At 44.2% G+C, this 25,789-nt stretch overlaps 1 pseudogene; it reads right to left on the bottom strand.

Annotated features, from left to right (window-relative positions):
* Nucleotides 1-2,331: 2,331 nt before the first annotated feature.
* Nucleotides 2,332-25,789, bottom strand: part of LOC123640513 — a 66,359-nt pseudogene continuing 42,901 nt past the window's right edge.

The following is a 25,789-nucleotide window of genomic DNA, read 5'->3' as shown; positions in this document are numbered from 1 at the left end:
ACGCTAGGACAGGGGTTCAGAGGAGATGGGAAAGGATTGAGGATGGCCAGAGAAAGTTCAGAGAAGAACAAAGATTAAAACACAGGGGAAACTCGGGCACACCTGTAATCCCAGCACTTTGGGAGGCCAAGGTGGGAAGATTGCTTGAGCCCAGGAGTTGGAGATCAGCCTGAGAAACATAGCAAGACCCCTTCTCTACAAAAAATTTAAAAAATTAGCTGGGCATGGTGGCAAGCACCTGTAGTCCCAGCTACTCAGGAGGCTAATGCAGAATGATTGCTCAAGCCCAGGAGTTGGAGGCTACAATGAGCTATGATGATGCCACTGCACTCTAGCCTGGACAACAGAGCAAGACCCTATCTCAAAAAAAAAAGAGGGGGGGAAATATTATGCCTTCCAAAATGTAGGTATTCAATAAATATTTGTTTGCTTTGGTAAAACTTCTGATTTGTTCTACCTTCATTAAAAAGAGCTCTGGCCAGAAACACCATTGGGCAACTTTATTGAAAAATCACAGCAGCAGGGAGTGTGGTCGAAGATGAAAATAACTTGTCAGTGTAAAGGGTGAATTTAACCAAAAACAAAGCATTATTTATCTTACACTTCTGTAAGCACCAACCTGGCCCAGGCACAATTTTTTAAATGGCATAGACATTCATACACACACACACACACATATGCCACAAAAACAAACCCTATTATTACCCAAAGCAAATAAATGTACTAAGCAGATTTCTTCCTAAAAGGAAATGGCATGAAACAAAGAAAAAGCAATAATGCCTAGGAATTTTGGATAATAAAAGCACAACACTGGCTAACTTTTGCTCTTTAATTTCTATACTAAAATTATTATAAGGCATACACATTAGGTAGGCTGTAAGAGTAAATAGCATTTTACCCACAACATAAAGAGATAAAACCTTAACCCATAGGCAGCATTTCCTACTAATAGAACCCGAGTCCACCCTCTCAGGCACAGAGTCCCGGGGAAGCAACCACTTGAAGAAACTGGAATGTCACCTGTCTCATGCTTGAGGTGAATGGGGCATCGGGATGTCTAGAGCATTTTAGGGAATGGATATAGCCACACAGAGGCAGTGAGTACAGGCGACATGAAGGTTCAGAAAACCAAAGGGCCATATGCCTGGAACCCGGAGTGTGAGAGGGCTAGTGCCAAGAGGTGAAACTGGGGAAATAGCAATGCTGTGACTTGGAAGACACATTATTTACTACTTGATTGATGCCACCAGCTTCTGGTTTATTTCAGTTCATTTGCTGACATGATTGGTATATACACAGCCCAATCAATAACCAGATCTTTCCCAGTTCATGTTACTAGACTCTCCCTCCTGTTGTTTTCTTTACTTACATCCTAAGCGGACTATAAAGCAATGCTTTACCAAAAAAAAAAATCTTACCCCAGCCATGAAGTGGATTATTCACAAAAGCACAGATCTCTTTTCTTAATCTTGTCTGATAGCTGAGAGATTAAAGTCTATAGCAAAGTCTAACCAGCAGTTCACCCAATCTGTTTTCCTTTCACCCTGGGACCACAGCCAGGCTATATTTCCCATAGGTAGTTGGGGCCATGCGACTCAGTACTGCCAATGGGGTGCAGGCAGACGTGATGTGTGCCCACCCTGGCCTGGCCCCTAAAAACCTCCTATGTGAGCCTGCATTCTCTCTATTCCCCTATGTGCTGGCTGGACCCCAACATCCTGAGCAACCTTGGAAGTCACCTGTTGAAGATGGCAGAGCTGCCATCAGCTTGGTCCCTGAATGACTATGTAGAGCAGAGAGCATCCTTGCCCTACCTTTGATTAGACTTCATGTGAGGGCAGAATAAACTTCTATTGTATAAGTCACTGAGCTTTTGCTGTATAAGTTACAGCAACTACCAGTGCCTGAATTACAGTGTCCAATCTGGCTTTTGACCTATTTCCTCAAGGACAGTTTGGGTTAACTTTTCCCCATTTGGAGCTACAGAAAGCAAGACTCATGATGCTCAAAATTCTTTTTCAAAGGGAAGAAGATGTGCTATACATGTCATAACAGGAGAGCCATAGTCATTCGTGCTGGAATCATAGCAATCTTCTGTCCATTCCAGAATCCCCAATCACAGGCACACCTCGGAGGTGTGCAGGATCAGTGCCAGACCACTGCAAAATAAAGTGAGTTACGTAATTTTTTTTGTTTCCCGGTACACATAAAAGTTATATTGACACTATTCTGTAGTCTCTTAAGTGTGCAATAGCATTATGTCTTAAAAAACAACATACATACCTTAATTTAAAAATACTTTACTGCTAAAAAATGCTAATGATCATCTGAGCCTTCAGCGAGTCCTAATCTTTTTGCTGGTGAAGGGCTTTGCCTCATTGTTGATGGCTGCTTAATGATCAGGGTGGTGGCTGCTAAAGGCTGGGGTGGCTGTGGCAATTTCTTAAAATAAATCAGCAATGAAGTTTGCCACATTGATTGGCTCTTCCTTTCACAAAAGATGTCCCTGTAGCATGTGACGCAGAGTGATAGCATTTTACTCACAAAAGAGCTTCTTTTAAAACTAGTCAGTCCTTTCAAACCCTGCTGCTGCTTTATCAACTAAGTTTATATAACATTCTAAATCCTGTTGTGTCATTTCAACAATGTTCACAGCATCTTCACCAGGAGTTAATTCCATCTCAAGAAACCACTTTCTTGGCTTATCCATGAGAAGCGAGTCCTCATCCATTCAAGTATTATCACGAGACTGCAGCAATTCAGTCACCTCTTCAAACTCCACTTCTAATTCTAGTTCTCTTACTACTGCCACCACATCTGCACTTACTTCCTCCACTGAAGTCTTGAACCCCTCAAAGTCATCCATGATGGTTGGAATCAACATCGTCCAAACTCCCGTTAATTTGGATACCTCCTCCCATTAATCACAATGTTCTTAATGACATCTAGAATGGTGAATCCTTTCCAGAAGGTTTTCAATTTGCTTTACCCAGATCCATCAGAGAATCACAATCTATGGCAGCTATAGCCTTAGAAAATGTATTTCTTAAATAATAAGACTTGAAACTCTAAATTACTATTCGATCCATGGGCTACAGAATGGATGTTGTGTTAGCAGGCATGAAAAAAACATTCAACTCTTTGTACATCTCTATCAAAGCTCTTGGGTGACCAGTTATATTGTCAATGAGCATAATATTTTGAAAGAGAATCTTTTTTTCTGAGCAGTAGGTCTCAACTATGGGCTTAAAATATTCAGTAACTAATGATTTAAACAGATGTGCTGTCATCCAGGCTTTATTGTTCCATCTATAAAGCATAGGCAGAGTAGATTTAGCAAAATTCCTGAGGACCCGAGGATTTTGGGAATGGTAAAAGAGCATTCAACTTAAAGTCACCAGCTGCATTAGCTCCTAACAAGTATCAGCTTGTCCTTTGAAGCTTTGAACCTAGGTGTTGACTCCTCATCTCTAGCTATGAAAGGCCTAGATGGCATCTTCTTGCAATCGAAGGCTATTTCATCTATACTGAAAATCTGTTGTTGAGTGTAGCCACCTTCATCAGTGATCTTAGCTAGAGCTTCTGGATAACTTGCTGCAGCTTCTCCATCAGCACTTGCTGCTACACCTTATACTTTTATGTTATGGAGACGGCTTCTCTCCTTAAACCTCATGAACCAACCTCTGCTACTGTCGAAATTTCCTTCTGCAGCTTCCTCACCCCTCTCAGCCTTAATAGAATTAGAGAGGGGCCTTGCTCTGGATGGGGTTTTGGCTTAAGGGAATGTTGTGTCTAGTTTATTCTTCTATCCAAACCACTAAAACTTTCTCCATATCAGCAATAAGGCTGTTTCACTTTCTGATCACGTGTGTGTTCACTGGAGAACCACTTTTAATTTCCTTCATGAAGTTTTCCTTTGACTTCACAACTTGGCTAACCGGTGCAAGAAGCCTAGCTTTGGACCAATCTCTATTTTTGGCATGCCTTCTTTACTAAGCTTAATCATTTCTAGCTTTTGACTTAAAGTGAGAGATGTGTAACTCTTCTTCTCACTCGAACACTTGGAGGGTCATTAATTGGCCTTGGTTCAATATTGTTGTATCTCAGGGAATAGGGAGGCCCAAGGAGGGGAAGCGGGAAGGGGGAACAGCCGGTGAACGGAGCAATCAAAACACGCACAATATTCATCAATTAAGTTCACTGAATTATGTGGGTGCAGTTCCTGGTGTCCCAAAGCAATTACAATAGTAACATTCAAAGATGACTGATCTCAGATCACCATAACAGATACAATAATAAGGAAAAAGTTTGAAATGTTGCAAGAATTACCAAAATGTGACACAGAGACATAAAGTGAGCACATGCTATTGGAAAAAATGGCACCAATAGACTTGCTCAACACAGAATTGCCACAAACCTTCAATGTGTAAAAAATGCAGTATCTACAAAGTGCAATAAAGTGAAGCTCAATAAAACGAGGTGTGCCTGTATATTATTTTCACCAACTGCTGCACAGTCATTCACTACCTAGTGGGCCAGCCCACAGAGCAGAGCAAAGACCTGGGCTCTGTCACTCAGGGAACACTCAGATCTTAGGCTCCACCAACTGTGTGAGTTCTTTGGAAAGGTTCTTCTTCAGGGTCCGGTTATAGGTCCCCCACACCTGGAAGCTGCCACTCATCAATGGTTGGTTTTCTGGGCAGGTAGTGTAATCACCCTTCTAGTCACTAACATGCAGGGAGAGAAAGCACTTCTCAGGTGGGCACCAGACTGTGTTATAAGTCAGCAGAGGTCTGGGGTTGGTTGATTGCTGGCCTTAGTCACTTTTCCATTTGGAAACTTCCAGTAGCTCAGGAAGATCCTGCTAAAGAGCAATATTTAGGAGATCTATGTCTCTTTCAGACAACTGGCCACTGCTCTATCACTGGTTCTGGGGACTGGAATATTCCCCTTATTACAGGAGTCCTCTCGCTAGGGAAAAGGGTAGGCATAAGTCTATGATGGATGGTTGAAGGGGGAGAGTCAAGCAGCACCTGTGTCTATGCAGGGTTCATGTCCATCTGTGTGCATGCAAGTGTGTGTGTCGGTGTGAGTGCACGTGTATGTGTGAACACTGAAACAAACCTCTGTGACAATGACGGTTCCATTATTTGGACTTGATAGTAGCAAAGCCTTAAATGTTCAGTAAAACCTTCCATATTATTAAAGAGAGAAGGACAGTGATAAAGTGAGTTGTTGAAAGCCCCATGTAAAGATAGGGTGAGTTATTGAAAGTCCTTTGAAAGGAACCTGAACAATGCAAAAAGCACACATGGGCTTGCAGGTCAGACAGCCCTGGGTTTGAATCTAGGCTGTAGCGTGCAACGTGGACAAGTTACCTAACCTTTCCAAGGCGGAATTTTCTCATCTGTTAAATGTGGATAAGAGTAGCTATTGCTTGGCTGTTGAGAGGACTAAACAGGATCATGTACAGAGTAGACATTCAACAAATAATCACCAACCTGCCCTGCAGTCAGAGGGTGCCCTTTGGCCTATTTACTGGTTCACTATTTCATATGTGGGTTTTTTGTTTTTGTTGTTTTGAGTTTTTGTTTTGCTTTTTGATTCAACCAGCTATCTCAGTGATTTCCTACTTGTGTCCCTGAGTCCCTAGAAAAAACCTCTAGGGCTGTGCCATCCAATATGGTAGCCACTAGCTACATGTAGCTATTTAATTTTAAATTTAAAATTAAAATGAAATAAAATTAGAAATTTAGTTTCTCAGTCATATTAACTGCATTTCAAGCACTCAATAGCCTTGTGCTGCTAGCAGTTACTATATTGGAGAAATGCAGAGATAGAGCATTTCCACCATCACGGAAAGTTCTACTGGAGACCACTGGGCTAAAAAGGATTACAGAGAACTACGAGCTATTTCCCAGGACTTGCAATGGCCTAATGAATGCCGTACATTTACTCACAATGAGACTGCCCAGGTTAGCTGAAGCACCCAGGGGAATGCTTTTGGCTGGAGCTACACAGGCTGCTGGGAGAATGCTGGTTAGTACTCTCCACTGCCAATGATCAAATTGGTGGGCTGGGGAGTGAGCCAGGGCCCTTGGCCCTGAGTTTGGACCTGGAGAGCTGCCCATGCAGTGGGCACAGTGGCCAGGGGCAGTGGGCAGGGCTGCTGGCTCCAACCCAGGTCCCTAGCATGCTTGCAGTGGAGAGTGTGGAGGAGTCAGAAGCTATAAAGCACAAAGAGGAAGGAGGGAGATGATAACAGGGCCCCAAACCAGGTGTTGGAGGGAAGACAGCACTGGACCCACGCAGAAGCTGGAATATGTGATCACCAGGTGAGAACATCTCAGCTTCACGACCCTATGTGTGGAGCACAGGCTCTCATTGGGAAGAAATGGATTTAGATATTATTTGTCAACAAAAATGCTCTTCTTAGAAGTTGTGTATTATTTGTCTTATAACAGTGAAGAAACAAGTCAAATATTACTTTATATGTGCATTTTACTTGAGTGTGACTGATATTGCCAGGAGCCCAAGAAATCTAGTCTCCCCTTTTTTCCTTACTAAGAGAATCCCAGTTTTGTCTGGTGTAGTCATGTGTCTCGTTAAAAATACTCATCTCCCCAAATCCTCTGCAACTGGGAGTGGCCATGAGACCCAGTTCTAGCCAATGAGATTTGAAAATGGAGCTTCTGAGAAAGCTACAATTTTCCTCATATAAAGAGATCAACTGAACTGGCTCGCTCCTTTTTTTTCATTTGCTTTTTCTCAGTGTTTCCTGCCTGAAATTCATATGTGAGGGTTGGATGTGCAGCAGTCGCCTTGTGACCTTGAAGCTGAAAGCCACATCCTAACAAAGGCAGATCAGGGAGCTGGATGCAGTTTGGGTCCTTGGTGACTTTGTACCTACTCTAAATCACCTAACTCGGGACTTCTTATTACATGATAAAAGTAAACCCCTATTTGTTGAAGCTATAGAAAAACACAGTGGACAAAACATATAAAAATATGCACTTTGTGGAGGGAACGCTAATAAAAGGGGTCTGTGGCAAGGTAAAAATAATGCTTTTTCTTGCTTTGTGGGCTCAGAGAACAAACTCTGAAATCAGACTGCAGTGTTTGAATTCTTGTTCTACAGGAGCCACTTTCCTATACCAAGCCTTGGTGCCAATCTGAAAACGCCACCCCTCCGGGCAGAGGCAGGCCTGGGGGCCCACAGCTTGGGAAAAAAAAAATCATATCTTTTAATTAATTGGACAAAAGGTTTGTTCCTCTGGGCCAGTGCAGCCTCATCTCACACCTATGACTGTTGACCAGATTGCCAGCTGTGTTTCAGATTCCTTGGCCAGACAAAAACAGCTGCACATGGTGGCTGGCCCTGGGCTCTACCACCTACCACTTGCGAGGCCTGAGCCACGTTGATTGACTTTCCTTTGCCTCAATTTCCTATCTAACAGATGAAGCTAATAAAGACCTTCCCTACTGGATTATAGATGGGGACGCTGGTTAAGAGGCTCCCTTGCAGCAATGAGTGTGAGCCTCAACTCCCAACTTCCTCCCTTTCAGAGTTATCCTATGTATTAAATGAGATACCCAACATCTATGTCTACAAGATAGAACGAATAATAACTGCTGTTGTTAACCGTAAGATGGTCATTATCCTCACTGTCATCATCACTTTTCTTCTCTCATAATTTATTTATAAACCCCTGGAATGTTGGCCAGCAAATAAGGACTCAATTATTTTCAAATTTACAATCTGATTGAATGATGGCCCACGCTCTATTTCCATCCATCTTAATGAGCTCCTCCTTTCTCTCAGCTGAATCTCAAAGCACTGCTCTGATGCCAAGTGTCAGTCTGTCATCTCCGCAGCAGCACCAACCCAGAAATGAAACAACTGCCAAAGGTTCTGTCGAGCCAAGAAGGGAGAAGTTGCCCCTAGGAAAGGGAGCAGGGACAGAGTGGAGAATGAGATTAGAAGAAGAGTGAGGAGGCAGGAGGATGGAGATAGATTGGGATTAACTAAGGGAGCAGTGAAATTCCACAGTGGCAAGATGGCCAATCTACGTTCAAGAGTGGTGATTCCTGCTGTACCGTGAATGATGCCTCAATGTCACCCCCAGAAATCTCCAACCAGGTCTCCGCTGCCCTCTGGTGCTTGGTCTGAGTGAATTCACCCAGGGAAACGCAGAGAGAAGACAGGATTTTCACTGAGGTCCTCGCTGTGCTGAACAGTGATGGGATGCCTGAGCAGTCTGGAGACGGTGAGCCTCTGGCACTCCGCAGACACCCAGGGACAGGCTCTGGACATCCCCAGGGATTCACAGGGGTTTGAGTCATTTACACCTTTGAAAGGCGAAGGTCCCCAGTGGACATCCAGATGAGGGATCCAAGGCCAGTTGGACAGGAGTTTGCGCATTTCATCTTCTCCATTGCCCGTTTGGAAGGAGGGTGGGCAGCGTCCCAGAGAGAAACTCAGGAGATATTCATGCAGATCACAGCTCTGCACTTACAGGCTGCTTGACCTTGAGCGAGCTCCCTGACCTCTCAGAGTGTCGTTTTCATCTAGCGCAGTGCTTGGTTCCTAATCGTCCTCAACCACCCTTCAGTGACTGTGCGAATGAGCCTGGTGCTAAAGGCAGCCCTTGTGCAGAGATAGTTCCGCAGACCCAGCCCGAGGGAGCGCTGCCGCAGGGAAGAGGAAGAGCTGTGTGCTGGGGCTCTGGAGAGGAGGGAAGAGCAAGGACCCTACCAGCCGTCTGCCCCGGGTCTTCTAGGGCGATCTGCACTTCCCCCCAAATATACGCTACGTGTTGTGACATGTACAGGGGTGGGGTATAGGCAGGGATAATACTGGAAATAGTTAACAACTAGTACAATCAGAATGGACACCACCTGTCACCAGTGTGCCCTAGCCACATATATAGGATATTCTTGTGTACAGAAAATAGTATCCCCCTAGGTGTAGGCAGCACACTGTGGTCACCAGAATATCAACTCGTGGTCTTTGGAGGAACACATAGCCTGGAACTCATTTTAGAGCCTCACATATGCCCCTGCAATGCTAGAAATAGCCATTCCCTCCATGAGCTTCAAAGTCCTCCTCTATAAAATGAGTAGAGGAGCACCCTGCAGGGTTGAGGGAAGCAGGGCAGGGAGGGGAAGGAGCTAGGCAAGGGAGCAATTTCAGGAGCCTCAGCCTCAGCCCAGTCCCTTGGGGCACTTTAGGGCACAAACAACACCTTGGACTCTGCCAATGTTTGCCTGGAGGCAGAGGAGCTGGGCATTTTGTACCCAGGCATGTCAGCTCTGCCTGGGGTCAAGGAGACTCCAGCACCCAAGGACAGTCCTCTAAAGCGGCAGGTGCAGGTGGGGGCTGCAGCAACAAGGCAGTGCCTGGGCTGGGCACACGGGGGGCTACAGGGACCAGAGAGGAGGGGCTGGGCACAGGCGCTGCCCACTATGCCACCTGGGACTCTTATGGGTTGTTAAGCCCCTGGAATCTGAAATAAGACAGATTTGGGTTCCTTTCCCAGCTTCAATGCTATTAGCTGCGTGCTAGTGGGCAAACCTCAGTTTTACCACCCTGCAAAAAGCAGATAGTAATAGTTTCTCCTACCCCAGTGGCTATCGTGAGAATTGCATGATATCTTGAACATAAAGCACCTCATACAGTGCCTGCCATGTAGTAATCACTGAATAAACATTAGCTATTGTTACTTCTCCTACTTCTTCTACTTATTATCTCTATTAGTGTTGCTGTTAATATTAATATAAAGCTGGAAGGAACCACCTTATAGCTCTCATCACATGACAGATGGGGAAATCGAGGCACAGAGAAGGAACTCAGCATGAAGGTGGCAAACCCAGAGCTGGACTTTCACTCTCTCGAGTCCCTGGACAGTCGTCTTTCCACCAGTCTACTATGAAACAATTCCTCAGCCATTTTAGCACTTCAACTTCAAGCTTTGTCTATTCCATCTCTGACCAACCGTGAAACCATGGAAACTGAATGGCAAATTGAAAAGGCAGCAAACAAATTAACTTGCAAAACTCCACAAATGATATAATCGCTCCAGTATTTAGCTGCAGATATTCACTGCATTTCAGCCAAGGCCTTTCTCAATTGCTTTCGTAAACCTGCACTTGTGTGTTCCACGTTCGGCATCAGCCCACACGGTACTGTGGCCAGACTCTACATCCACTCTCAGCTCTGCAGATGCAGAGCCAAACGCAAAGGGTGAAAACCCCCTTGACTCCACGGGGTACCTTTACTCTCCCACCCTGGGCAGGAGGGCAGGTCTCCAGCTCTGTTGTCTCATTCCTCCTCAGAATCTCCAAGAATAAGTAAATAGAAGGGGGTGGAAAGAGAGGAAGACTGTTTGGAGTGGACCAAAGGGGAAATTATAATTCAAAACAGGCCAGAAGCAGAGAGGCATCAGTGGCGAATGGCGTTAATGGTCCAATCCTTTGCCCCTGCTGGTATCCATGCCCTTTGCCATTTAACTGGGAGCCGTACTCTCCCACTGTGCTAGACCATAATTCCTTGCCCCTGTGGGACTTTTATTTTTTGGCCAATGGAATGTTAGCAAATGCGACACACAGTCTTGAAATGCTCTTGTATAACTGGGCTTGCTGCCTCCTGTGCCTGTGCCTCCAGCGTGAGAGTAACATGCCCGCTCTTACCAGAGGGGGTGGGAGACAGTCAGCTGGGTCAGAGCTGCCTCAGCTGAGCTGACCCAGGCAGGCCCAGACTGAAGCAGGGCACCCGTCTCTCCCATCCCTCCTGGCCCACAGAGCACGAGTCGGTTCAGCTGAGATCAGGAAGGATCCCACCTTAGACCAGCCAACTCACGACTTGCCCCCAAGAGGCGGGAGCTGTGATGATAAATGACTGTTGTTTTAAGCCACTGCAGATGGGGGGGTGGATTTTGTTACACTGCAACAGCGAGCTGATATAGCACCCCTGATTCCTCTCTCCCTCACCTCCCATAGCCAGTCCATCAGCAAGTTCCAAATAAATCTACCCACTTCTTTCCAATTCCACAGCCAAAAACCTAGTGCATTGCAGCATCATTTCTCATGTAGACCACTGATTTTCTCTCACCTACACTCTTGTCTGCCTCCAATCCACTCTCTACAGAGAAATCAGCATTCTGTTTTCAAAGCAAAATTGACTTACGTCTCCCCAGATAGAGCAGGGATCAATCTTAAAATAAAACCCCAGCTCCTTCATGACGCCTGCAGCCCCGCTGACCTCTTCCAGCTCTGCGCATACCACCCCCCAAAATCAGATCAACCTGCTTTTAGTTCTTGGAATATGCCAGACTCTCCCCCACACTGAAGTCTTCGCACATGCTGTTCCCTCCACCCAAAATGCTTTTCTCCCTGCTCTTAGCGTGGCTGACTCTTTCTCTTCCTGGAGTCTCCTCTTAAACTTTACTTCCCTGATTATGTTCCTAAAGGACAACCCCCTCTATTTACTCCAACTCAAACCAGTCATCTGTTTCTTTCTTAGAATTGTTGGAATTGGCTTTTATTTTATTTATTTGTCTACTTTCTTTATTCATCGATGCAAATATTATTTATCGAGCTCTTATTATGTGCCAGGCATGGTTCTGGGTGCCGGGGAGACAGCAGTGACCAAGTCCCTCCCCTCATGGAGCGCACCTAGCGGGGGATACAGGCAGGGGACAGGTAACAAATAATCGTGGTTCACGCACTTTGCTCCCTGTGGGTGTCTGGTCATGCAACAGGGGCAACAAGAGTAACCAGGGGAGACTGCAGAGGCTTTCATTGCTCTCCATATTAGAATCAGCTGCAAGTGCAATAGTGAGAGAAATAAAAAGTATATGCAGATCCCAGAGCTCTCAGTCACTCTCTTCTACACATCATTCAGTTTCTTCCCTTTGTGATCTCGTCCTTGTTCTGCCGAAGCCCCTCAATTTTTGAGCCCTTCTCAATTCCTCTCCAACCTTGAGTTGTCCTGTCTTCAATGTTGTTTGCTTCGTTTGCATAGGGCTTTTCTTATATTATTTTTACAGGCCCCAATACCTAAGCCACTGGGTGTGGGAGATCAGCCTCCATCTCCATCATACCCTCCACTCCATTTGATCAAAGCCCAGTTCTTCACTCTTGTTTGTGCTCATCAGAAACAGGACTCTTTTGGGCCGAAGCCTCCTTATTTTTTGTCTGTTTCTTCACAGGGTCATGATGATTTATACCAGTTCCTAAGAATTCATGAACTTCCCACATAATATTTCTTCTCGCAAAACTTGATAACTTTCCCTTTTCCAGTGCAATAAATTTATCTTCCGGTAAATACTACTCCACTCAAGATAGATTAAGTAATTTTAAGTGGTGATAAATGAGATAAAGAAAACAGAGTAAGGCTTCCAGGACTATGCTGAACAGAAGTGGTGAAAGTGGGCATCTTTGTCTTGTTCCAGATCTTAGAGGAAAATCTTTCAACTTATCTCTGTTCAGTGTGCTGGCTATGGGTTTTTCACATAAGGTCTTTACTGTGTTGAGGGGCATTCCTTCTAGACCTAATTTGTTGAGAGTTTTTGTTGTGAAGGGATGTTTAATTTTGTCAAATGCTTCCTCTGCAGCTATTGAAATGATCATATGGTTTTTGTCTATTTGTTCTATTCAACATAGTACTGGAAGTCCTAGCCAGAGCAATTAGGCAAGAGAAAGAAATAAAAGGCATTCAGATTGAAAAGGAAGAAATTAAATTGTTCCTGTTTGTAGACAACATAATCTTGGATAGAGAAAACCCTACAGACTCCACTAAAAAAAACCATTAGAACTAATAAACGAATTCAGTAAAGCTGCAGGAAACAATATCAACATACAAAAAAATCAGTGGCATTTCTACACACTAATAACGTACAATCTGAAAAAATATCAAGAAAGCAATCCCATTTACAATGGCTACCAATAATAAATTTCACCAGTGAAGGGTCTCTACACTGAAAACTGCACAACATTGAAGAAAGAAATTGAAGAAGACACAAATAAGTGGGAAGATATTCCATGTACATAGGTTAAAGGAATTAATATCATTAAAATGTCTGTACTACCCAAAGAAATCTACAGATTCAATGCAATTCTTGTCAAAATATCAATGACATTCTTCACATAAATAGATGGAACCAAAAAGGACTCTGAAGAGCCAAAGCCATCTTGAGCAAAGAGAGCAAAGCTGGAGGCATCACACCACCTGATTTTAAAATATACTACAAAGCTCTCATAACCAAAACAGCATGGTACTGGCATAAAGACCATCACATAGACCAATGGGACAGAATAAAGAGCCCAGAAATAAATGTACACATCTACAGTCCACTGATTTTTGACAAAGTACCAAGAACACACAATGGAGTAAGGACAGTCTCTGCAATAAATGGTGTTGGTAAAACTGGATATCCACATGCAGAAGAATAAAATTAGACCTTTATCTCTCACTATATATAAAATCTGCTCAAATGAATGGCTACTATCAAAAAGACAAAAAAATAACAAGTGTCGGCATGGATACGAAGAAATGGGAACCCTTATATAGTGGTGGTGGGAATGTAAATTAGTACAGCTAATTTCTCTATTTGTTCTACTCAACGTAGTACTGGAAGTCCTAGCCAGAGCAATTAGGCAAAAGAAAGAAATAAAAGGCATTCAAATTGAAAAGGAAGAAATTAAATTGTTCCTGTTTGTAGACAACATAATCTTATACATTGAAAACCATACAGACTCCCCTAAAAAACAGCATAGAAGTTCCTTAAAAAATTAAAAATTGAACTACCACATGATCCAACAATGCCACTACTGGGCATTTATTGAAAGGAAATCGTATGTGGAAGAGATTTCTGTACTTCCATGTTTACTGCAGCATTATTCATCATGGCCAAGATATGGAAGCAACCTAAGTGACCATCAACAGATGAATGGATAAACAAAATGTGGTATATATACACAATGGAATACTATTCAGCCATTAAAAAAAACCAAAAACAGGAAATCCTGTAATTTTTAAAAACATCTGTCAAATGGGGGCCACAATACCTACCTTCCAGGCTAGATTCAGTGGGATAATAGAAAATATTTATCATGCACCTATTATGTTCATGTCAGGTGCTGTTCTAGGCAATGGGGATCCGGTGGTGAATGAGACCAAGTCCCCAGTGTCACAGTTTACATTCTAGAGGGGCTTAACATGAACCTGGAAAGCAAATGTGAAAAATCATTTCAAGTGGGCAATCCACCCCATGAGCATAAAGCAATCATGGCAGGAAGCCCTGGGTCAGCGGGAGTGCTGTTGTACATGGTGGTGGGGGTGGGGGTGGCGGTGCAGGGGTCAGGGAGGCCTTTCTGGAGAGGAGATATTTGAGCAGAGACCTGATTAAACGAGGGAGGGGGCTGATTTCAGGCTGAGGGAAGAGCTAATGCTGTGGCCTGAGGGAGGATCCTGTTTGCCCCAGTGGAGGCACAGCCCTGCCCAGGAGCACAACGTGGCTGGAGGGGGATAGAGGGAGGGGAGGAGATGAGGTCACAAGAGCAGGGCTGGTCATGGAGGGCTCCAAGCTCCGGGCAGGGTCTTGGAATTAGATTCCACAAGGTGGTGCATATGAAGTGCCTGACTCAGGGGGTGCTCCTAGGTCAGTTGGACAAATGATTCTTTTCCACCATCTGCCACACCCTCTGCCAGGCAAGGGGCACAGAGGTGGCATACACACTCCTCATTCTCCAAACCTGGGTCCTTTCCCTTCCTCAATTCCCACCTTCTAGATTTTATTCCTAGGAACTAAAGATTTTGAGCATTTTGCTCAGTTTTGGCATCGTAGTCCGAAGTGCATCTGAAGAATGTCCTGGTTAATAAAAAATATTTATTTTCCCTAAACAGATGCATCAAAAAAATAATAATAGAAAGGAAAATTTCCTTTTTAATTGAACTTTTCAGTTCCTTTTCTTTGTGGCTGAGAACAAATTTATGAAGCCTGCGTTTGAGATGTCATCACTGTGGGAAAGAGAGGGGGTCTCACACACAGGCAGAGTGGGAAGAGCCTCGCGCTCGTGTTGCAGCCTCAGAGCACTTTACAGACGTGAGTCCAGGCGGCCTGGCCCCGCTCCACTTTGTGCAGGTGTATAAGCACATCGGCTAATGGGGACAGGGCCTCAGTACGTCTTTGGGTGCCTTCTGGGCCGTGGGGAAATAGAAGTCAATGGTCCTCTGCAAAGGGTTTCGTCTAATCCTCACTGTGCTCTGAGGTAGAGACCAGTTATTGTCCACATTTTGAAAAAAGGGAAATTGAATCTCTGAGTGGAAGATGACTTGCCCAGATCACACAGGTCAGAAACGGGTGGGTGAGTGATCCCAGCTACCCATGGACATGGCTTGGCCAAAAGTTCTCCAGGGCTCTCCCTCCTGCAGGCTCATCCCCAGAGGTAAGCAAGCACCAAGGTGCAGAACAGCTCATTCCAGGAGGCCGCCAAGCCCTGTTAAACGCCCCATCACACCATCTGCTCACCCTCCCTGCTTGCCAGCGTTCCCCCAGGTCCTGCCAGCCCTGCTCACCGCCCTGTACAAGAAAAGCCCTTTTCTGTTTGATTTGAGAAGCTTCAAGATCCTGAAGTCAGAGTGTTCTCCCTACTGCAATAGTCTTTTTGAAGAAAATCTCTCTTATCCTAAGTCTGGAGTGGTTTTTCATTTGACAGAAGGGAGCTGAGATTTGAATCCAGACTTCTCTGAACTCTTTAATTTATTCAGAGTTCAAGTATTCAGAAACATTTACTTCTATATGGAATACTGTGACACGTGGATGTATTTTTTTCCTATAAATCAAACTAGGAACAATAGTGCCGATGATAGAGTCAGATTAAGATCTGACTATATTATTTGTATGTTGGTCTTTAAGCCTAAATAATAATACATAAATAATCTTCAAGACAGCTCAGTCACTTTTCTATAAAAAACACGTTTCCGTTTGTTCATTTGCTTGTCTTTTGAACACACAGAACAGCAGATGTATGATATTTTAAAGAAAAATTATGGGAAACAAGCTTAAGTATAAGAAGACTAATATATTTTTTTCCTGTGAAATATGGTAGAACTACTTTATTTGAATTCAGCAGGTGTTGAATAAAGAAACTGGTCTCCCAAGCTCATTAAGCACAATTTCTGGGTTGGCAGGATTGCTTTAGCTGTCAAGGGCACAGGAATCAGAACCAATGGACCTGGGTTTGAGTCCAGGCTTTGCTGTTTGCTGGCCGTGTGGCCTTGGTCAATTTGCCCAGTTTCTCTGACTATAAAATAAGGATTAAAATAGCACCTTGTCACATTTTCCTATTGTGGTGAGGCTGAAGTATAACGATCATAAGGCATGATGCATAATGCTGGCTCAAGAGAGTTTAATAAATGAATTGGACAGCCACGTGCAAAAGAATGAAACTGAATCCCTATCTCTCACCATATACAATAATTATTAATAATTCAAGATTGATAAAAGACTTAAATGCAAAGGACGAAACCATAAAAATTCTAGAAGAAAACATAGGAAAAACTCTTACAGACATCAATCTAGGCAAAGAATTTATGACTAAGATCCCAAAGGCAAATACAACAACAACAAAAATAAATAAATGGGACTTAATTAAATTTAAAAAAACCTTCTGTACAGCAAAGGAAATAATCAACAGAGTGAATAGATAAACAGAATGAGAGAAAATATTCACAAACTATACATCTGACAAAGGTCTAATATTCAGAATCTAAAAAGAACTGAAACAAATCAGGGGAAATAAAACACAGAACCCCATCAAAAAGTGGGCAAAAGACATGAACAGAAGGTATTCAAAAGAAGATAGACAAATGGCCAACAAACATATGAAAAAATGCTCCACATCACTAACCATCAGGGAAATGCAAATTAAAAGTACAATGAGATACCACCTTATGCCTATCAGAATGACCAATATGAAAAAGTCAAAAAATAATAGATGCTGGTGTTGACGTAGAAAGGAACACTTCAACACTGTTGGTGGGACTGCAAATTAGTACAACCTCTGTGGAAAACAGTATAGAGATTCCTCAAAGAAATAAATGTAGATGTACCATTTGATCCAGCAATCGCACTACTAGGTATCTACCTAAAGGAAAAGAAGTTTTATCAAAAAGACACCTGCACTCAAATGTTTATTGCAGCACAATTCACAATTGCAAAGATGTAGAATCAACCTAAGTGCTCATCAATTCACAAGCGGATAAAGTAAATGTGGTATACATATATATATCATGGAGTACTACTCAGTCATACAAAGGAATGAAATAATGTCATTTGCAGCAACTTGGACGGAATTGGAGACCATTATCCTAAGTGAAATATTTCAGGAATGGACAGCCAAACACACATGTTCTCACTAATAAGTGAGAGCTAAATAAGGGTACACACAGGCATAAAGTGATATAAAGGACGTGAGAAACTAAGATAGGGGGAGGATAGGAGAGGATGTAGGATATAAACTTACCTACTGAGTACAGTGAACACTATTCTGGTGACAGGCACACCAAAAGTCCTGACTTAAGCATTATTCAAGGTACCCCTGTAACAAAAACACTTGTACCCCCTTAATTAATATTTTGAAATAAATAAATAAACAAACAAACGTGTATTGGGGCATACGTAAAAAAAATAACAAAAAATAAAAGAGACAGAAATGAATAAGATATGAACCTCCAAGGATAAGTCCCTGGTGATTGTGTCTATGCAGGTCATATTGCATTTTGCTTTCTAAATGAAGTTCTTTTTCTCATGCTTTATTAGTATCATCTCTTGTATGTGTTTAGCAATTAGTTCAATGGATCATTGGGACTGTAGATAATTATGGTGATAAAAGTACTTTTCAGGTTTAGACTTTAGCACATTCTTAACTGCCTTATTCATTCAAAAACTATTTTGGGGGCCCTCGCTAGATGTCAGACACTAGATGCCAGGGATAGAATGATGAACAAAGCAAAGTTTCTACCTCATATCTAGCTAGGAAATGTGGTAGTTTTAAGACATGTCTGCAAATTCTTTGATCCTCTTCTCATTGAGAGGTGGGGTCTCCATTCCTCACCTTGAACCTGAGCACACCTTAATGATTGGTTGATCAGCAGAGTAAAAAGGAAGTGACACTCTGTGACTTCCAAGCTAGGCCATAAAAGCCAACCAGCTTCCACCTGATTCACTGGAACGCTTGCACTGGGACTGCCATGTAAGAAGTCTGATCATCCCAAGGCCTCCATGCAATGAGGAAGCCCAAGCCAGCCCACCTGGAGTAGCCCTGAGAGTCTCAGCCCTTTTCTCTACAAGAAAAGATAGAGATGTCAGACCAGGTCCCAGCTGCCCCAGTCCCCTGCTGCTCCAGCCACCATCTGACTGCAACCATATGAGAGACATCACTCTAAAACCACCCAGCTAAGCCTTTCCCAAATTCCAGACAAACAGGAACCATGAGAGATAATAAAATGATTGATGTTATTTTAAGACACTAAGTTTTAGACTGGGGTGTGATGCATCAATAGATAACCAGAATAGGAATAAAAACAATAAACAAATAAACACATTTGTCAGATAGTGATAAACACTATTAAGAAAAGGAAGCAGAGTAAAAGAATAAACTGACAAGGGTGTCATCAGGGAAGTGCTCCTTGAGATGGTGACAACTGCACAAATATATAAGGGAAGGAGCCTCACGAGTGTCTGCAGGAAGAGCATTGCCAGTAAAGGGAACAGTAAGTACAAAGGCCTTGAGGCAGGAGCATGCTTAGTATATTTAAGGTCAAGAAAGAAGGGAGGTGTCTCTGGGACATGGTGAGGGAAAGAAGGAATAGAGGAAAGTTAGGTCAGAGAGGCAGCCAGGGGTCTGATCAAATAGGGCCTCACCAAACAGCACCACCATGATAAAGGTTAACACTCATGAAGTACTAGCTTACAAAGGATCAAGCATTACTTGAAGCACTTTACTTATACAACTCATTTAATATCACAACATCCTTCAGGATAGGCAATGATATTAACCTCATTTTACAGATAAGAAAACTGAGGCACAGAAAGATAAAATAACTTGCCCAAGATCACAGAGCTGGAGAGCAGCAGAGCTAGGACTTGAATCCAGTCTATCTGTCTCCAGCCCCCGTGACTTAACCACGACTCCTCAGTGCCTGGGTAAGTATGTGTGGTGCAACTGACATTACAACTAGATCATTCCAGCTGCTCAGCAGAGAACAGATCACAGGCAGGCAAAGGTGGAATCCTAAAGACCTGCCAGGAGGCTACAGTTGTCCTGGTAAGGGACGATATTGCTTGCATTAGGGTGATAGCTGTGGAGGGAGCGAGGAGTGGGTGGGTTTGGGATATTGCTTGAAGCTGAAATGACCTGCCGATGGATAGAACTAAGGACGTGAAAGAAGAAAAATCAAGGACGTCTTGCTGAGGGTTTTGACGTGAACTACTGGATAAGCAGTGATGCCCTTTAATGAGAAGGGAAACTGAGGACGGGGCAGATGTAGGGATCAGTCTCTGCAGGGCAGTGTCTAAATCTTAGTCCTTTCTTCATTGACTCACGGTGCCTAACACCTAAGAGGCCCTGAACAATATTGTTTGAATAACTGGTTGATCAAAATCCAGGTTTGACCTTGTCATCATTCTGTGCAAAGATTAAAAAGCATGGTTTCAAAGACTACCTCAAATTATCAAAGACTACCTCAGAAATCCTTCGTTATCATTTCTACTTTAACATGAATGATTTTTATCACACCCTCTCCTGGGACTACTTTTTAAGATAGGGAAAAGAGGGAAGGAGTCTGGTGAAGATCTGAATACTTGAATAAGAGATGAGACCACAACCTCTGGAAGTTCAATGGGCAAGTTCAAGGCCTCCTGACCTCTTGAAGACCTCAGTGGGCATGCACAGCATGAAGGGTAGATATGACTGCTACTTACTGAGTGGCTACCATGTTCCAGGCCCCAAGCTAAGTACGTGTCATACCTTACCTTGTTTGATCCCAGCAACACTGCATGAGAGCAATCCTATTACCCCCTTACGGTGACACAACTGATTTCCTAGAAAGCAAATAATTTGCTGAAGTTCTCACAACTTATAAATGATAGAGGTAGTATTTACCCCAGGTTGATTCAAAAATTGATGCATTTCCCACCAGGCCACCCTGTGAAAATGACTGACAAGGAACAGTGAGTGAGTGCTACGAGGGATCACATGCACAAGGTCCCCAACCTGGCCCTATCCCTCCCCAGCTGGGAACCTTAGGCCAGTGATTTCCTTTCATGTGCCTCAGTTTTCTCATCTTTGAAAGGGATATTAGTGATAGTTCCTAAACTGCATGTTTTTGTGAGGATATAGAAAAATATGGGTGTTGGCAACTGCTCTTGTCATGTTACCAAGAGTCATTGCAGCCTCTGGGAGGAGGGGAAAGGCAGTGTGGTGTGGACTGAATTGTGCCCTCCCCTCCCTAAAATTCATATATTGAAGCCCTAACCCCCAGTGAAGCTGTATTTGGAGATAGGGCCTTTAGGGGGTAGTTAGGGTTAAATGAGGTCATAAGGGTTGGACCTTGATCCCATAGGATTAGTGTCCTTATAAGAAGAAACACCAGGGATTTTGCTTGCTCTCCCTCGCTCTCTGCATGCTCAGAGGAAAAGCCACATAGACCAAAGTGGCCATCTACAAGCCAGGAAGAAGGCCCTCACCAGGAACCAAGTCAGCTGGCAGCTTGATCTTGGTCTTCCCAGCCTCCAAGAACTGAGAGAAAATAAATCTCCATCGTTTAAGCCACCCAGTCTACGGCATCCCGTTATGGCAGCCCTGGCAACTAACACACAGTTCCACGCTGGGCCTCCTCCCTCATCGCCCAGGCTTTCCGGACAGGGCTTCCTGCCTCCCACTCTCCTGGGACCCTCCTCCTCTAAACACGCATAGGTACTCACTCAGCTCCCAGTAAATGCAAAGCAGACAAGCCCTGGAATTCAAAACAGCCTGCAGACTGCAGCCTCTTAATGATTCTAATTTATCTTCAGCATTATCAATAATAAATCAAACTAAGTGGAACTAAAACAACTTTCCCTGTGGCTGTGTCATGTTGAATTGGAAAAGACGACCCCCTTCAAAAGGCTGTGCTGATCCCCAGCCCCTCCAACTGCCAGCAAGGAGCAGATGCTCAGAGACCCTCCTCCGTGGCGAAGGACGTTTGCCATTTGTGCACAACCAGCCATGCACAGTTTCAGGGGCACCCCATATAGTCCTTATTTGATTTAGGCCTGTGGGGTGAGAATGAGTATGATCCCATTGTCCAGATGGGGAAACTGAGGCATAGAGGGGTTCAGTGACCTGTTCATAGTCACACAACTGGAACACTAACCCAGACCTCTCTGGCCCCAGCCCCGCATCCCCTCCTGTGAAAAAGTCACCTCTGGTCTGCAGATGGCAGCCTGGTGTCCTGGCAAAGACTCGGGCTCTGGAGTTAGAAGTCTGGGTCTGAGTCTCTGCGCTGCCTGTGATGTAATGACGAGCAGGCGCTCAGGGAAGTAACCAAACCTCACTGAGCTACTTCTCCCATCTCTAAAGGAGGCGACTGACGACGCTCACAGGGCCACCATCTTCGCAGCTCCAGAGCACTACAAGTTCAAAGAACAAGTGAACAGCGCCCCCTGGAGATGACCCGTGGGGCGGCGGTGAATACGTCTCTCACCAGGTTGCCTGCAGATTTTTCAATTAACAGTGGCAAAGCACGAAGTAAAGTGTCTGTGACTTAATCAATAACCCCAATTATTATTATTTATTGTGGTGTTTCTCAAGGTTCTTAGAAATATTCATGAGTGCAACTTCAGGTGAAATGAGAATAGCATCGACTGTACTGCCTCCTGCTTAGCCAGTTAAATAATTGTAATTTATGGTCAATAGAGTGAAATGTTCTCAAAACCACGGGAATTCAGAGGCTCATCATCTGGCCTGAAGAACTCATTTGAAAATGAGGAAGATGAAGTCAAAGAGGTTGTAGATTCACTGGAGATGACACGAACATCTTCTGGTGGGGTCAGAATGACACAGCAGGTCTCCCGATGCCCAAGCCTGTTGTCCCGCCACCTCCCTTCCTAGACGTCCTCCCCAGCAGAACAGCACTAGTCTGTTGCAACAGGCTCTGCAGTTGAAACGTTGCTTTCACAAATATTACTACTTTTTGTTCCCTGTTGCAGGTTGAATTATGTCCCCCAAAAAGATATGTTGAAGTCCTAACTTCCAAGACCTGTGAATATGACCTTATTTGGAAATAGGGTCTTTGCAGCTGTCATTAAGATGAGGTCATTCTGGAAGAGGGTGAGCCCAAAATCCAATATGACTGATGCAAGAAAAGGAGAAGAGACACAGACCCAGCCACAAAGGAAGGATGTCATTTGATGGCAGAGGCAGAGATTCGAGTGATGCATCCACAAACCAAGAAACGCCAAGGATTCCCGGCAATGACAGAAGCTAAGACAGGGAGCAGTTTCTCCCGTTAGAAACTTCAGAGTGAGCACACCACTGCTGCACCCTGGTTTCTGACTTCTAGCCTCCAGAATGGATCAAGAACAAATTTTCTGTTGCTTTAGACCACCTGGTTTGTGTTACTTTATTAACAGCACCCCTGGCAAACTAAGGCAGCCCCCAAAGCAGACATTGGAGGCAACGTTCCCTGCTTTGCAGGCAAGATCTGGAGCTCAGAAGGCATGAATGGCCAAGCTGTCGCCAAATCTTCCTTCCTCAGTGGTCTCCAGTCACACTGGCCTCTTTCTCTCCCTGAAAGGCACCAGGGCCTTGGCACTTGCTCCTCCTTTTGGGAACACTCTTCCCAGACCTTGAAGTCACTGCCTCTGTCAGCTCCCCAGGCCTTCATTCCAACATCACTCCTCAAGGAGGTCGCCCCTCCCCCACACGGCCACCTCGAGTCCCCATCTTTCCATCACACTCTCTCCTCCATCACCTTCAAGGCACCAGAACAGTCTTGCTTATTCCTTGGTTACATGCTAGTGTCTCTCTCCCCACAGAAACATTGGCTTCTTTGAGGAGCTGGAATTCTGTCTGCCTCTTTCTTTGCTGCCTTTTTAGATGGGAGCATGTAATTGTTGCTTAATAAATACCTGTTCATAGATTGGAAAGAGCAGGAGATTTGAGATCAAACCTGCGTTCATAATTCAACTCTGCCTTTGCTAGTTTGGTGACCGTATTCATATTCCTAAACCTTCCTGGCACTCAGTTTCCTACCCGTCCAATGGGGACAATAACAGCCAACATCTACTGAGTTTTCTTTGTGCCAGGTACTGTGTTAAGCACTTGAAAGGCATTAACGCACTTCAACCTCACAAAACCCTCTGCTGGAGGTGCAATGCTCATGCTTATTTTGCAGGAGAGGAAACAGAGAAGCTGAGTGACTACCCAATATCCACACACTGCACTGAGATTGGACTCCTTTTTCTTTGACCAGAGGACCTGCACTTAAGCGTATGATTTGCTCTTCCAATGATGCCCCCAATGGTTTTTATCTTATTAGGTGATGGTGAGCACTGGAAACGACTCATGTCCAGCACCAAGAATGGCCCCTGGAATATAACTGGTGCTCAACTAATAGAAGCCTTGCCGTGTCTGTTGTAACCCTTATTATAGTACCCAAATCCAATGTCTTTTCACTCTAGTTTTCTACCTCCTTCATCAGTTCATGACCCAACAACCCACCCTTTATTTTATAGTATGCTCCAGGCATTGAATTTTGCAGGCAATTTCTGCTACTGCACTTTGGCCCAATCACGGGCCTGGGAGAGATTACTCTACCCTGGGTTCAACAGACCTCAGTTGCATGCAAGAAACTCCCTCTGAGCACCTGACCATGACCCAGGCACCATGGCAGCCAGGACACAGGGAAAAGGGCTTCAACCTCCCCCATCAATCCTCCCAGCTTCACTTTCCAAACCAGGTGTGCATGAGAAGAGGGAGAAGCCCCACTGTGACAGCATTGGCAGGAGACACTCCCCTGAGGATAACCAGCTTTATGATACGTGGGACAGACTTGGACTTGGACTCCAATCCCCAGGAGACAAGGGGAGGCTGGTGGGAAACCAAGGGCTTTAGCGGCAGACAGACGTGGGTTAGAATCCTAATCTGATTCCTAGCCGTCTGACTGCTGTGAGCTCCTGGACCTCACTCAGCCTGTTTTTTCACTGAAAAATGGGAGCCCTAATAATGCCTGTTCACAGGGCTCTCTGAGGGAAATTGCCATGTAATAAGCACTCAATAAATGGTGGCTATCACTTATTACTTTTATTACTAGAGATATCATATTCAGTAAGTCACTTGCTCTTCTTGAGCTCTGGTCTCTCATCTACAAAGCAAGGTTAATAATTCCTTATTTTTAAAGAGAGGTTAAGAGAATTTAATGAAACACATATGTTAAAAGCCATACCATAGGGGTGGTAGTTGCACAACATTGAGAATGTTCTTAATGCCACTGAATTGTATGCTTAAAAATGGTTTAAAATGGTAAACTTTATGTTACGTATATTTTACCATAATGAAAACAATTAAAAATGTGAAAAACTAACAAAATAAACCATTCCCCTTGGGATTCCTGGTTATAAACAATAGAGCCCACTCCAGCAGAAAAGGAATTTGTAGAGTGTCAGGGCACTCACAGGTCTCCAGGTGGGTCAGGAATCATTCTCAGAGGCTGTGTAGCCAGGAATAACACCCACATCAAGGTGTAGACCTGCTCCAGTAAAGACCCCTCAATGCCACACGGGCACTAACCCTGCAGAGCTCAGCTCTGCTAGAGCCTCAGCCAAGCTGGAGACACCTGCCACTGCTCTCATCTGAGTGGATTCTGCATGGCCGCTGCTCCTGCACTTTGCTACCCTGAAAATTCAGGTTTTGCACAAACACTTCTGGTTATCAGCATCGAGGCATACGCCAGGGCTATGGCTGCAAGGAAATCAAGTCTCTGGGCCGTACCTTAGGGTGGCATGGATTTCCACGTGGGGAATTCCCCAAGTGCAGGGAAAGTGTGCACAGACACTGGGCCACCAAAGGCCCCCTTAAAGTCCATTTCGGGGAACTCTGGAACCCAAGCAGACCTGGGTTTCAATACCAGCTCTAGTAATTGCAAGTCATATAACTTGTGGCAAATAACCTCTCTGATTCTCAGTGTCCTCATCTGTAATAGAGGAGTACTAATATTTACTTTCAGAGATGTGTTTCAACATTGAAAACAATTCATCTTAAATTCCATCATATTATAGTTCCTTCTTCCACACACCCAACAAATTCAACTGAGCAATTGGACAGGAAACCTTTTTGACAATGTGCCACTTCAAATGGCCCAAACGCTGGCAATCTCTGCCGTGGGATACTGTCTCCTCCATGAACCCTGCAGATGTCCTCTTCATAAAGAGAAGGGCAGGCTTGAGTGTCTTAAGTCTGCTTAGGCTGCTATAACAAAAATACCATAAACTGAGTGGCTCATAAACAACAGAAATTTGTTGCTGACAGTTCTAGAACATGGAGAGTCTCAGATCAAGACATAGGCATGTTTGGTATCTGGTGAGGGCCCATTCCTCATCAGCAACACCTTCCACGGTAACCTCATGTGGCAGACGGGGTGAGGGAGCTCTCTGGAGCCTCTTTTATAAGAGCACTAATCCCAGGGCCTTCATGACTTCGTCACCTCCCAAACGCTCCAGCTCATAACACCGTCACCTTGAGGGTT

Source organism: Lemur catta, chromosome 6 (genome assembly GCF_020740605.2).
Source record: "Lemur catta isolate mLemCat1 chromosome 6, mLemCat1.pri, whole genome shotgun sequence".
In the NCBI taxonomy this organism is placed as follows: Eukaryota; Metazoa; Chordata; class Mammalia; order Primates; family Lemuridae; genus Lemur; species Lemur catta.
This window is presented reverse-complemented; position numbering and strand designations above follow the sequence as displayed.